Source organism: Schistocerca nitens, chromosome 12 (assembly GCF_023898315.1).
Source record: "Schistocerca nitens isolate TAMUIC-IGC-003100 chromosome 12, iqSchNite1.1, whole genome shotgun sequence".
Taxonomy (NCBI): domain Eukaryota; kingdom Metazoa; phylum Arthropoda; class Insecta; order Orthoptera; family Acrididae; genus Schistocerca; species Schistocerca nitens.
Genome location: NC_064625.1, coordinates 182,458,603 through 182,472,954, shown reverse-complemented (window position 1 = coordinate 182,472,954; position 14,352 = coordinate 182,458,603).

Sequence of the window (14,352 nt, the reverse complement as noted above, 5' to 3'; positions counted from 1 at the left end):
GAATTGAATGTAAAAGGCACAATACCGACTTAAGTACAAGAAGAGTGAGTCTCCTAAGAGTTTGTGCTTTGAGCGGCTCCTGGGAGACCAGTATTGGATTCCGATGCACCAGTGCAGGTTTACTGTATCCCTTGGACCTTCACATTGACGATGAAACACAGAAATCGCATCGGAATTGAATGTAAAAGGCACAATACCGACTTAAGTACAAGAAGAGTGAGTCTCCTAAGAGTTTGTGCTTTGAGCGGCTCCTGGGAGACCAGTATTGGATTCCGATGCACCAGTGCAGGTTTACTGTATCCCTTGGACCTTCACATTGACGATGAAACACAGAAATCGCATCGGAATTGAATGTAAAAGGCACAATACCGACTTAAGTACAAGAAGAGTGAGTCTCCTAAGAGTTTGTGCTTTGAGCGGCTCCTGGGAGACCAGTATTGGATTCCGATGCACCAGTGCAGGTTTACTGTATCCCTTGGACCTTCACATTGACGATGAAACACAGAAATCGCATCGTAATTGAATATAAAAGGCACAGTGCTGACTTATGTACAAGAAGAGTGAATCTTCTCAGAGTTTGTGCTTTGAGCGGCTCCTGGGAGACCAGTATTGGATTCCGATGCACCAGTGCAGGTTTACTGTATCCCTTGGACCTTCACATTGACGATGAAACACAGAAATCGCATCGTAATTGAATATAAAAGGCACAGTGCTGACTTATGTACAAGAAGAGTGAATCTTCTCAGAGTTTGTGCTTTGAGCGGCTCCTGGGAGACCAGTATTGGATTCCGATGCACCAGTGCAGGTTTACTGTATCCCTTGGACCTTCACATTGACGATGAAACACAGAAATCGCATCGTAATTGAATATAAAAGGCACAGTGCTGACTTATGTACAAGAAGAGTGAATCTTCTCAGAGTTTGTGCTTTGAGCGGCTCCTGGGAGACCAGTATTGGATTCCGATGCACCAGTGCAGGTTTACTGTATCCCTTGGACCTTCACATTGACGATGAAACACAGAAATCGCATCGCAATTGAATATAAAAGGCACAGTGCTGACTTATGTACAAGAAGAGTGAATCTTCTCAGAGTTTGTGCTTTGAGCGGCTCCTGGGAGACCAGTATTGGATTCCGATGCACCAGTGCATGTTTACTGTATCCCTTGGACCTTCACATTGACGATGAAACACAGAAATCGCATCGGAATTGAATGTAAAAGGCACAATACCGACTTAAGTACAAGAAGAGTGAGTCTCCTAAGAGTTTGTGCTTTGAGCGGCTCCTGGGAGACCAGTATTGGATTCCGATGCACCAGTGCAGGTTTACTGTATCCCTTGGACCTTCACATTGACGATGAAACACAGAAATCGCATCGTAATTGAATATAAAAGGCACAGTGCCGACATAAGTACAAGAAGAGTGAATCTTCTCAGAGTTTGTGCTTTGAGCGGCTCCTGGGAGACCAGTATTGGATTCCGATGCACCAGTGCAGGTTTACTGTATCCCTTGGACCTTCACATTGACGATGAAACACAGAAATCGCATCGTAATTGAATATAAAAGGCACAGTGCCGACTTAAGTACAAGAAGAGTGAGTCTCCTAAGAGTTTGTGCTTTGAGCGGCTCCTGGGAGACCAGTATTGGATTCCGATGCACCAGTGCATGTTTACTGTATCCCTTGGACCTTCACATTGACGATGAAACACAGAAATCGCATCGGAATTGAATGTAAAAGGCACAATACCGACTTAAGTACAAGAAGAGTGAGTCTCCTAAGAGTTTGTGCTTTGAGCGGCTCCTGGGAGACCAGTATTGGATTCCGATGCACCAGTGCAGGTTTACTGTATCCCTTGGACCTTCACATTGACGATGAAACACAGAAATCGCATCGGAATTGAATGTAAAAGGCACAATACCGACTTAAGTACAAGAAGAGTGAGTCTCCTAAGAGTTTGTGCTTTGAGCGGCTCCTGGGAGACCAGTATTGGATTCCGATGCACCAGTGCATGTTTACTGTATCCCTTGGACCTTCACATTGACGATGAAACACAGAAATCGCATCGGAATTGAATGTAAAAGGCACAATACCGACTTAAGTACAAGAAGAGTGAGTCTCCTAAGAGTTTGTGCTTTGAGCGGCTCCTGGGAGACCAGTATTGGATTCCGATGCACCAGTGCATGTTTACTGTATCCCTTGGACCTTCACATTGACGATGAAACACAGAAATCGCATCGGAATTGAATGTAAAAGGCACAATACCGACTTAAGTACAAGAAGAGTGAGTCTCCTAAGAGTTTGTGCTTTGAGCGGCTCCTGGGAGACCAGTATTGGATTCCGATGCACCAGTGCAGGTTTACTGTATCCCTTGGACCTTCACATTGACGATGAAACACAGAAATCGCATCGTAATTGAATGTAAAAGGCACAATACCGACTTAAGTACAAGAAGAGTGAGTCTCCTAAGAGTTTGTGCTTTGAGTGGCTCCTGGGAGACCAGTATTGGATTCCGATGCACCAGTGCATGTTTACTGTATCCCTTGGACCTTCACATTGACGATGAAACACAGAAATCGCATCGGAATTGAATGTAAAAGGCACAATACCGACTTAAGTACAAGAAGAGTGAGTCTCCTAAGAGTTTGTGCTTTGAGCGGCTCCTGGGAGACCAGTATTGGATTCCGATGCACCAGTGCAGGTTTACTGTATCCCTTGGACCTTCACATTGACGATGAAACACAGAAATCGCATCGGAAATGAATATAAAAGGCACAGTGCCGACTTAAGTACAAGAAGAGTGAGTCTCCTAAGGGTATGTGCTTTGAGCGGCTCCTGGGAGACCAGTATTGGATTCCGATGCAACAGTGCATGTTTACTGTATCCCTTGGACCTTCACATTGACGATGAAACACAGAAATCGCATCGGAATTGAATATAAAAGGCACAGTGCCGACTTAAGTACAAGAAGAGTGAGTCTCCTAAGAGTTTGTGCTTTGAGCGGCTCCTGGGAGACCAGTATTGGATTCCGATGCACCAGTGCATGTTTACTGTATCCCTTGGACCTTCACATTGACGATGAAACACAGAAATCGCATCGTAATTGAATATAAAAGGCACAGTGCTGACTTATGTACAAGAAGAGTGAATCTTCTCAGAGTTTGTGCTTTGAGCGGCTCCTGGGAGACCACTATTGGATTCCGATGCACCATTGCAGGTTTACTGTATCCCTTGGACCTTCACATTGACGATGAAACACAGAAATCGCATCGGAATTGAATGTAAAAGGCACAATACCGACTTAAGTACAAGAAGAGTGAGTCTCCTAAGAGTTTGTGCTTTGAGCGGCTCCTGGGAGACCAGTATTGGATTCCGATGCACCAGTGCAGGTTTACTGTATCCCTTGGACCTTCACATTGACGGTGAAACACAGAAATCGCATCGGAATTGAATATAAAAGGCACAGTGCTGACTTATGTACAAGAAGAGTGAGTCTCCTAAGGGTATGTGCTTTGAGCGGCTCCTGGGAGACCAGTATTGGATTCCGATGCACCAGTGCATGTTTACTGTATCCCTTGGACCTTCACATTGACGATGAAACACAGAAATCGCATCGTAATTGAATATAAAAGGCACAGTGCTGACTTATGTACAAGAAGAGTGAGTCTCCTAAGGGTATGTGCTTTGAGCGGCTCCTGGGAGACCAGTATTGGATTCCGATGCACCAGTGCATGTTTACTGTATCCCTTGGACCTTCACATTGACGATGAAACACAGAAATCGCATCGGAATTGAATGTAAAAGGCACAATACCGACTTAAGTACAAGAAGAGTGAGTCTCCTAAGAGTTTGTGCTTTGAGCGGCTCCTGGGAGACCAGTATTGGATTCCGATGCACCAGTGCAGGTTTACTGTATCCCTTGGACCTTCACATTGACGGTGAAACACAGAAATCGCATCGGAATTGAATATAAAAGGCACAGTGCTGACTTATGTACAAGAAGAGTGAGTCTCCTAAGGGTATGTGCTTTGAGCGGCTCCTGGGAGACCAGTATTGGATTCCGATGCACCAGTGCAGGTTTACTGTATCCCTTGGACCTTCACATTGACGATGAAACACAGAAATCGCATCGGAATTGAATGTAAAAGGCACAATACCGACTTAAGTACAAGAAGAGTGAGTCTCCTAAGAGTTTGTGCTTTGAGCGGCTCCTGGGAGACCAGTATTGGATTCCGATGCACCAGTGCAGGTTTACTGTTTCCCTTGGACCTTCACATTGACGATGAAACACAGAAATCGCATCGTAATTGAATATAAAAGGCACAGTGCTGACTTATGTACAAGAAGAGTGAATCTTCTCAGAGTTTGTGCTTTGAGCGGCTCCTGGGAGACCACTATTGGATTCCGATGCACCATTGCAGGTTTACTGTATCCCTTGGACCTTCACATTGACGGTGAAACACAGAAATCGCATCGGAATTGAATATAAAAGGCACAGTGCTGACTTATGTACAAGAAGAGTGAGTCTCCTAAGGGTATGTGCTTTGAGCGGCTCCTGGGAGACCAGTATTGGATTCCGATGCACCAGTGCAGGTTTACTGTATCCCTTGGACCTTCACATTGACGGTGAAACACAGAAATCGCATCGGAATTGAATATAAAAGGCACAGTGCTGACTTATGTACAAGAAGAGTGAGTCTCCTAAGAGTTTGTGCTTTGAGCGGCTCCTGGGAGACCAGTATTGGATTCCGATGCACCAGTGCAGGTTTACTGTATCCCTTGGACCTTCACATTGACGGTGAAACACAGAAATCGCATCGGAATTGAATATAAAAGGCACAGTGCTGACTTATGTACAAGAAGAGTGAGTCTCCTAAGAGTTTGTGCTTTGAGCGGCTCCTGGGAGACCAGTATTGGATTCCGATGCACCAGTGCAGGTTTACTGTATCCCTTGGACCTTCACATTGACGGTGAAACACAGAAATCGCATCGGAATTGAATATAAAAGGCACAGTGCTGACTTATGTACAAGAAGAGTGAGTCTCCTAAGGGTATGTGCTTTGAGCGGCTCCTGGGAGACCAGTATTGGATTCCGATGCACCAGTGCAGGTTTACTGTATCCCTTGGACCTTCACATTGACGGTGAAACACAGAAATCGCATCGGAATTGAATATAAAAGGCACAGTGCTGACTTATGTACAAGAAGAGTGAGTCTCCTAAGGGTATGTGCTTTGAGCGGCTCCTGGGAGACCAGTATTGGATTCCGATGCACCAGTGCAGGTTTACTGTATCCCTTGGACCTTCACATTGACGGTGAAACACAGAAATCGCATCGGAATTGAATATAAAAGGCACAGTGCTGACTTATGTACAAGAAGAGTGAGTCTCCTAAGAGTTTGTGCTTTGAGCGGCTCCTGGGAGACCAGTATTGGATTCCGATGCACCAGTGCAGGTTTACTGTATCCCTTGGACCTTCACATTGACGGTGAAACACAGAAATCGCATCGGAATTGAATATAAAATGCACAGTGCTGACTTATGTACAAGAAGAGTGAGTCTCCTAAGGGTATGTGCTTTGAGCGGCTCCTGGGAGACCAGTATTGGATTCCGATGCACCATTGCAGGTTTACTGTATCCCTTGGACCTTCACATTGACGGTGAAACACAGAAATCGCATCGGAATTGAATATAAAAGGCACAGTGCTGACTTATGTACAAGAAGAGTGAGTCTCCTAAGGGTATGTGCTTTGAGCGGCTCCTGGGAGACCAGTATTGGATTCCGATGCACCAGTGCAGGTTTACTGTATCCCTTGGACCTTCACATTGACGGTGAAACACAGAAATCGCATCGGAATTGAATATAAAAGGCACAGTGCTGACTTATGTACAAGAAGAGTGAGTCTCCTAAGGGTATGTGCTTTGAGCGGCTCCTGGGAGACCAGTATTGGATTCCGATGCACCAGTGCAGGTTTACTGTATCCCTTGGACCTTCACATTGACGGTGAAACACAGAAATCGCATCGGAATTGAATATAAAAGGCACAGTGCTGACTTATGTACAAGAAGAGTGAGTCTCCTAAGAGTTTGTGCTTTGAGCGGCTCCTGGGAGACCAGTATTGGATTCCGATGCACCAGTGCAGGTTTACTGTATCCCTTGGACCTTCACATTGACGGTGAAACACAGAAATCGCATCGGAATTGAATATAAAAGGCACAGTGCTGACTTATGTACAAGAAGAGTGAGTCTCCTAAGGGTATGTGCTTTGAGCGGCTCCTGGGAGACCAGTATTGGATTCCGATGCACCAGTGCATGTTTACTGTATCCCTTGGACCTTCACATTGACGATGAAACACAGAAATCGCATCGGAATTGAATGTAAAAGGCACAATACCGACTTAAGTACAAGAAGAGTGAGTCTCCTAAGAGTTTGTGCTTTGAGCGGCTCCTGGGAGACCAGTATTGGATTCCGATGCACCAGTGCAGGTTTACTGTTTCCCTTGGACCTTCACATTGACGATGAAACACAGAAATCGCATCGTAATTGAATATAAAAGGCACAGTGCTGACTTATGTACAAGAAGAGTGAATCTTCTCAGAGTTTGTGCTTTGAGCGGCTCCTGGGAGACCACTATTGGATTCCGATGCACCATTGCAGGTTTACTGTATCCCTTGGACCTTCACATTGACGATGAAACACAGAAATCGCATCGGAATTGAATGTAAAAGGCACAATACCGACTTAAGTACAAGAAGAGTGAGTCTCCTAAGAGTTTGTGCTTTGAGCGGCTCCTGGGAGACCAGTATTGGATTCCGATGCACCAGTGCAGGTTTACTGTATCCCTTGGACCTTCACATTGACGGTGAAACACAGAAATCGCATCGGAATTGAATATAAAAGGCACAGTGCTGACTTATGTACAAGAAGAGTGAGTCTCCTAAGAGTTTGTGCTTTGAGCGGCTCCTGGGAGACCAGTATTGGATTCCGATGCACCAGTGCAGGTTTACTGTATCCCTTGGACCTTCACATTGACGATGAAACACAGAAATCGCATCGGAATTGAATGTAAAAGGCACAATACCGACTTAAGTACAAGAAGAGTGAGTCTCCTAAGAGTTTGTGCTTTGAGCGGCTCCTGGGAGACCAGTATTGGATTCCGATGCACCAGTGCATGTTTACTGTATCCCTTGGACCTTCACATTGACGGTGAAACACAGAAATCGCATCGGAATTGAATATAAAAGGCACAGTGCTGACTTATGTACAAGAAGAGTGAATCTTCTCAGAGTTTGTGCTTTGAGCGGCTCCTGGGAGACCAGTATTGGATTCCGATGCACCAGTGCAGGTTTACTCTATCCCTTGGACCTTCACATTGACGATGAAACACAGAAATCGCATCGGAATTGAATGTAAAAGGCACAATACCGACTTAAGTACAAGAAGAGTGAGTCTCCTAAGAGTTTGTGCTTTGAGCGGCTCCTGGGAGACCAGTATTGGATTCCGATGCACCAGTGCATGTTTACTGTATCCCTTGGACCTTCACATTGACGGTGAAACACAGAAATCGCATCGGAATTGAATATAAAAGGCACAGTGCTGACTTATGTACAAGAAGAGTGAATCTTCTCAGAGTTTGTGCTTTGAGCGGCTCCTGGGAGACCAGTATTGGATTCCGATGCACCATTGCAGGTTTACTGTATCCCTTGGACCTTCACATTGACGATGAAACACAGAAATCGCATCGGAATTGAATGTAAAAGGCACAATACCGACTTAAGTACAAGAAGAGTGAGTCTCCTAAGAGTTTGTGCTTTGAGCGGCTCCTGGGAGACCAGTATTGGATTCCGATGCACCAGTGCATGTTTACTGTACCCCTTGGACCTTCACATTGACGGTGAAACACAGAAATCGCATCGGAATTGAATATAAAAGGCACAGTGCAGACTTATGTACAAGAAGAGTGAGTCTCCTAAGAGTTTGTGCTTTGAGCGGCTCCTGGGAGACCAGTATTGGATTCCGATGCACCAGTGCAGGTTTACTGTATCCCTTGGACCTTCACATTGACGGTGAAACACAGAACTCGCATCGCAATTGAATATAAAAGGCACAGTGCTGACTTAAGTACAAGAAGAGTGAATCTTCTCAGAGTTTGTGCTTTGAGCGGCTCCTGGGAGACCAGTATTGGATTCCGATGCACCATTGCAGGTTTACTGTATCCCTTGGACCTTCACATTGACGATGAAACACAGAAATCGCATCGTAATTGAATATAAAAGACACAGTGCTGACTTATGTACAAGAAGAGTGAATCTTCTCAGAGTTTGTGCTTTGAGCGGCTCCTGGGAGACCAGTATTGGATTCCGATGCACCATTGCAGGTTTACTGTATCCCTTGGACCTTCACATTGACGATGAAACACAGAAATCGCATCGTAATTGAATATAAAAGACACAGTGCTGACTTATGTACAAGAAGAGTGAATCTTCTCAGAGTTTGTGCTTTGAGCGGCTCCTGGGAGACCAGTATTGGATTCCGATGCACCATTGCAGGTTTACTGTATCCCTTGGACCTTCACATTGACGATGAAACACAGAAATCGCATCGGAATTGAATGTAAAAGGCACAATACCGACTTAAGTACAAGAAGAGTGAGTCTCCTAAGAGTTTGTGCTTTGAGCGGCTCCTGGGAGACCAGTATTGGATTCCGATGCACCATTGCAGGTTTACTGTATCCCTTGGACCTTCACATTGACGATGAAACACAGAAATCGCATCGCAATTGAATATAAAAGGCACAGTGCTGACTTATGTACAAGAAGAGTGAATCTTCTCAGAGTTTGTGCTTTGAGCGGCTCCTGGGAGACCAGTATTGGATTCCGATGCACCATTGCAGGTTTACTGTATCCCTTGGACCTTCACATTGACGATGAAACACAGAAATCGCATCGTAATTGAATATAAAAGACACAGTGCTGACTTATGTACAAGAAGAGTGAATCTTCTCAGAGTTTGTGCTTTGAGCGGCTCCTGGGAGACCAGTATTGGATTCCGATGCACCATTGCAGGTTTACTGTATCCCTTGGACCTTCACATTGACGATGAAACACAGAAATCGCATCGGAATTGAATGTAAAAGGCACAATACCGACTTAAGTACAAGAAGAGTGAGTCTCCTAAGAGTTTGTGCTTTGAGCGGCTCCTGGGAGACCAGTATTGGATTCCGATGCACCAGTGCAGGTTTACTGTATCCCTTGGACCTTCACATTGACGATGAAACACAGAAATCGCATCGGAATTGAATGTAAAAGGCACAATACCGACTTAAGTACAAGAAGAGTGAGTCTCCTAAGAGTTTGTGCTTTGAGCGGCTCCTGGGAGACCAGTATTGGATTCCGATGCACCATTGCAGGTTTACTGTATCCCTTGGACCTTCACATTGACGATGAAACACAGAAATCGCATCGGAATTGAATGTAAAAGGCACAATACCGACTTAAGTACAAGAAGAGTGAGTCTCCTAAGAGTTTGTGCTTTGAGCGGCTCCTGGGAGACCAGTATTGGATTCCGATGCACCATTGCAGGTTTACTGTATCCCTTGGACCTTCACATTGACGATGAAACACAGAAATCGCATCGGAATTGAATGTAAAAGGCACAATACCGACTTAAGTACAAGAAGAGTGAGTCTCCTAAGAGTTTGTGCTTTGAGCGGCTCCTGGGAGACCAGTATTGGATTCCGATGCACCATTGCAGGTTTACTGTATCCCTTGGACCTTCACATTGACGATGAAACACAGAAATCGCATCGTAATTGAATATAAAAGGCACAGTGCTGACTTATGTACAAGAAGAGTGAATCTTCTCAGAGTTTGTGCTTTGAGCGGCTCCTGGGAGACCAGTATTGGATTCCGATGCACCAGTGCAGGTTTACTGTATCCCTTGGACCTTCACATTGACGATGAAACACAGAAATCGCATCGGAATTGAATGTAAAAGGCACAATACCGACTTAAGTACAAGAAGAGTGAGTCTCCTAAGAGTTTGTGCTTTGAGCGGCTCCTGGGAGACCAGTATTGGATTCCGATGCACCAGTGCAGGTTTACTGTATCCCTTGGACCTTCACATTGACGATGAAACACAGAAATCGCATCGTAATTGAATATAAAAGGCACAGTGCTGACTTATGTACAAGAAGAGTGAATCTTCTCAGAGTTTGTGCTTTGAGCGGCTCCTGGGAGACCAGTATTGGATTCCGATGCACCAGTGCAGGTTTACTGTATCCCTTGGACCTTCACATTGACGATGAAACACAGAAATCGCATCGGAATTGAATGTAAAAGGCACAATACCGACTTAAGTACAAGAAGAGTGAGTCTCCTAAGAGTTTGTGCTTTGAGCGGCTCCTGGGAGACCAGTATTGGATTCCGATGCACCAGTGCAGGTTTACTGTATCCCTTGGACCTTCACATTGACGATGAAACACAGAAATCGCATCGTAATTGAATATAAAAGGCACAGTGCTGACTTATGTACAAGAAGAGTGAATCTTCTCAGAGTTTGTGCTTTGAGCGGCTCCTGGGAGACCAGTATTGGATTCCGATGCACCAGTGCAGGTTTACTGTATCCCTTGGACCTTCACATTGACGATGAAACACAGAAATCGCATCGGAATTGAATGTAAAAGGCACAATACCGACTTAAGTACAAGAAGAGTGAGTCTCCTAAGAGTTTGTGCTTTGAGCGGCTCCTGGGAGACCAGTATTGGATTCCGATGCACCAGTGCAGGTTTACTGTATCCCTTGGACCTTCACATTGACGATGAAACACAGAAATCGCATCGTAATTGAATATAAAAGGCACAGTGCTGACTTATGTACAAGAAGAGTGAATCTTCTCAGAGTTTGTGCTTTGAGCGGCTCCTGGGAGACCAGTATTGGATTCCGATGCACCAGTGCAGGTTTACTGTATCCCTTGGACCTTCACATTGACGATGAAACACAGAAATCGCATCGGAATTGAATGTAAAAGGCACAATACCGACTTAAGTACAAGAAGAGTGAGTCTCCTAAGAGTTTGTGCTTTGAGCGGCTCCTGGGAGACCAGTATTGGATTCCGATGCACCAGTGCAGGTTTACTGTATCCCTTGGACCTTTACATTGACGATGAAACACAGAAATCGCATCGTAATTGAATATAAAAGGCACAGTGCTGACTTATGTACAAGAAGAGTGAATCTTCTCAGAGTTTGTGCTTTGAGCGGCTCCTGGGAGACCAGTATTGGATTCCGATGCACCAGTGCAGGTTTACTGTATCCCTTGGACCTTCACATTGACGATGAAACACAGAAATCGCATCGTAATTGAATATAAAAGGCACAGTGCTGACTTATGTACAAGAAGAGTGAATCTTCTCAGAGTTTGTGCTTTGAGCGGCTCCTGGGAGACCAGTATTGGATTCCGATGCACCAGTGCAGGTTTACTGTATCCCTTGGACCTTCACATTGACGATGAAACACAGAAATCGCATCGGAATTGAATGTAAAAGGCACAATACCGACTTAAGTACAAGAAGAGTGAGTCTCCTAAGAGTTTGTGCTTTGAGCGGCTCCTGGGAGACCAGTATTGGATTCCGATGCACCAGTGCAGGTTTACTGTATCCCTTGGACCTTCACATTGACGATGAAACACAGAAATCGCATCGTAATTGAATATAAAAGGCACAGTGCTGACTTATGTACAAGAAGAGTGAATCTTCTCAGAGTTTGTGCTTTGAGCGGCTCCTGGGAGACCAGTATTGGATTCCGATGCACCAGTGCAGGTTTACTGTATCCCTTGGACCTTCACATTGACGATGAAACACAGAAATCGCATCGGAATTGAATGTAAAAGGCACAATACCGACTTAAGTACAAGAAGAGTGAGTCTCCTAAGAGTTTGTGCTTTGAGCGGCTCCTGGGAGACCAGTATTGGATTCCGATGCACCAGTGCAGGTTTACTGTATCCCTTGGACCTTCACATTGACGATGAAACACAGAAATCGCATCGGAATTGAATATAAAAGGCACAGTGCCGACTTAAGTACAAGAAGAGTGAGTCTCCTAAGAGTTTGTGGTTTGAGCGGCTCCTGGGAGACCAGTATTGGATTCCGATGCACCAGTGCATGTTTACTGTATCCCTTGGACCTTCACATTGACGATGAAACACAGAAATCGCATCGTAATTGAATATAAAAGGCACAGTGCCGACATAAGTACAAGAAGAGTGAGTCTCCTAAGAGTTTGTGGTTTGAGCGGCTCCTGGGAGACCAGTATTGGATTCCGATGCACCAGTGCATGTTTACTGTATCCCTTGGACCTTCACATTGACGATGAAACACAGAAATCGCATCGGAATTGAATATAAAAGGCACAGTGCCGACATAAGTACAAGAAGAGTGAGTCTCCTAAGAGTTTGTGGTTTGAGCGGCTCCCGGGAGACCAGTATTGGATTCCGATGCACCAGTGCATGTTTACTGTATCCCTTGGACCTTCACATTGACGATGAAACACAGAAATCGCATCGGAATTGAATATAAAAGGCACAGTGCCGACTTAAGTACAAGAAGAGTGAGTCTCCTAAGAGTTTGTGGTTTGAGCGGCTCCTGGGAGACCAGTATTGGATTCCGATGCACCAGTGCATGTTTACTGTATCCCTTGGACCTTCACATTGACGATGAAACACAGAAATCGCATCGTAATTGAATATAAAAGGCACAGTGCCGACATAAGTACAAGAAGAGTGAGTCTCCTAAGAGTTTGTGGTTTGAGCGGCTCCTGGGAGACCAGTATTGGATTCCGATGCACCAGTGCATGTTTACTGTATCCCTTGGACCTTCACATTGACGATGAAACACAGAAATCGCATCGTAATTGAATATAAAAGGCACAGTGCCGACATAAGTACAAGAAGAGTGAGTCTCCTAAGAGTTTGTGGTTTGAGCGGCTCCCGGGAGACCAGTATTGGATTCCGATGCACCAGTGCATGTTTACTGTATCCCTTGGACCTTCACATTGACGATGAAACACAGAAATCGCATCGTAATTGAATATAAAAGGCACAGTGCCGACATAAGTACAAGAAGAGTGAGTCTCCTAAGAGTTTGTGGTTTGAGCGGCTCCTGGGAGACCAGTATTGGATTCCGATGCACCATTGCAGGTTTACTGTATCCCTTGGACCTTCACATTGACGATGAAACACAGAAATCGCATCGTAATTGAATATAAAAGGCACAGTGCTGACTTATGTACAAGAAGAGTGAATCTTCTCAGAGTTTGTGCTTTGAGCGGCTCCTGGGAGACCAGTATTGGATTCCGATGCACCATTGCAGGTTTACTGTATCCCTTGGACCTTCACATTGACGATGAAACACAGAAATCGCATCGTAATTGAATATAAAAGGCACAGTGCTGACTTAAGTACAAGAAGAGTGAATCTTCTCAGAGTTTGTGCTTTGAGCGGCTCCTGGGAGACCAGTATTGGATTCCGATGCACCATTGCAGGTTTACTGTATCCCTTGGACCTTCACATTGACGATGAAACACAGAAATCGCATCGGAAATGAATATAAAAGGCACAGTGCCGACTTATGTACAAGAAGAGTGAGTCTTCTAAGTGATTGTGCTTTGAGCGGCTCCTGGGAGACCAGTATTGGATTCCGATGCACCAGTGCAGGTTTACTGTATCCCTTGGACCTTCACATTGACGGTGAAACACAGAACTCGCATCGCAATTGAATATAAAAGGCACAGTGCTGACTTAAGTACAAGAAGAGTGAATCTTCTCAGAGTTTGTGCTTTGAGCGGCTCCTGGGAGACCAGTATTGGATTCCGATGCACCATTGCAGGTTTACTGTATCCCTTGGACCTTCACATTGACGATGAAACACAGAAATCGCATCGTAATTGAATATAAAAGGCACAGTGCTGACTTATGTACAAGAAGAGTGAATCTTCTCAGAGTTTGTGCTTTGAGCGGCTCCTGGGAGACCAGTATTGGATTCCGATGCACCAGTGCAGGTTTACTGTATCCCTTGGACCTTCACATTGACGATGAAACACAGAAATCGCATCGGAATTGAATGTAAAAGGCACAATACCGACTTAAGTACAAGAAGAGTGAGTCTCCTAAGAGTTTGTGCTTTGAGCGGCTCCTGGGAGACCAGTATTGGATTCCGATGCACCAGTGCAGGTTTACTGTATCCCTTGGACCTTCACATTGACGATGAAACACAGAAATCGCATCGTAATTGAATATAAAAGGCACAGTGCTGACTTATGTACAAGAAGAGTGAATCTTCTCAGAGTTTGTGCTTTGAGCGG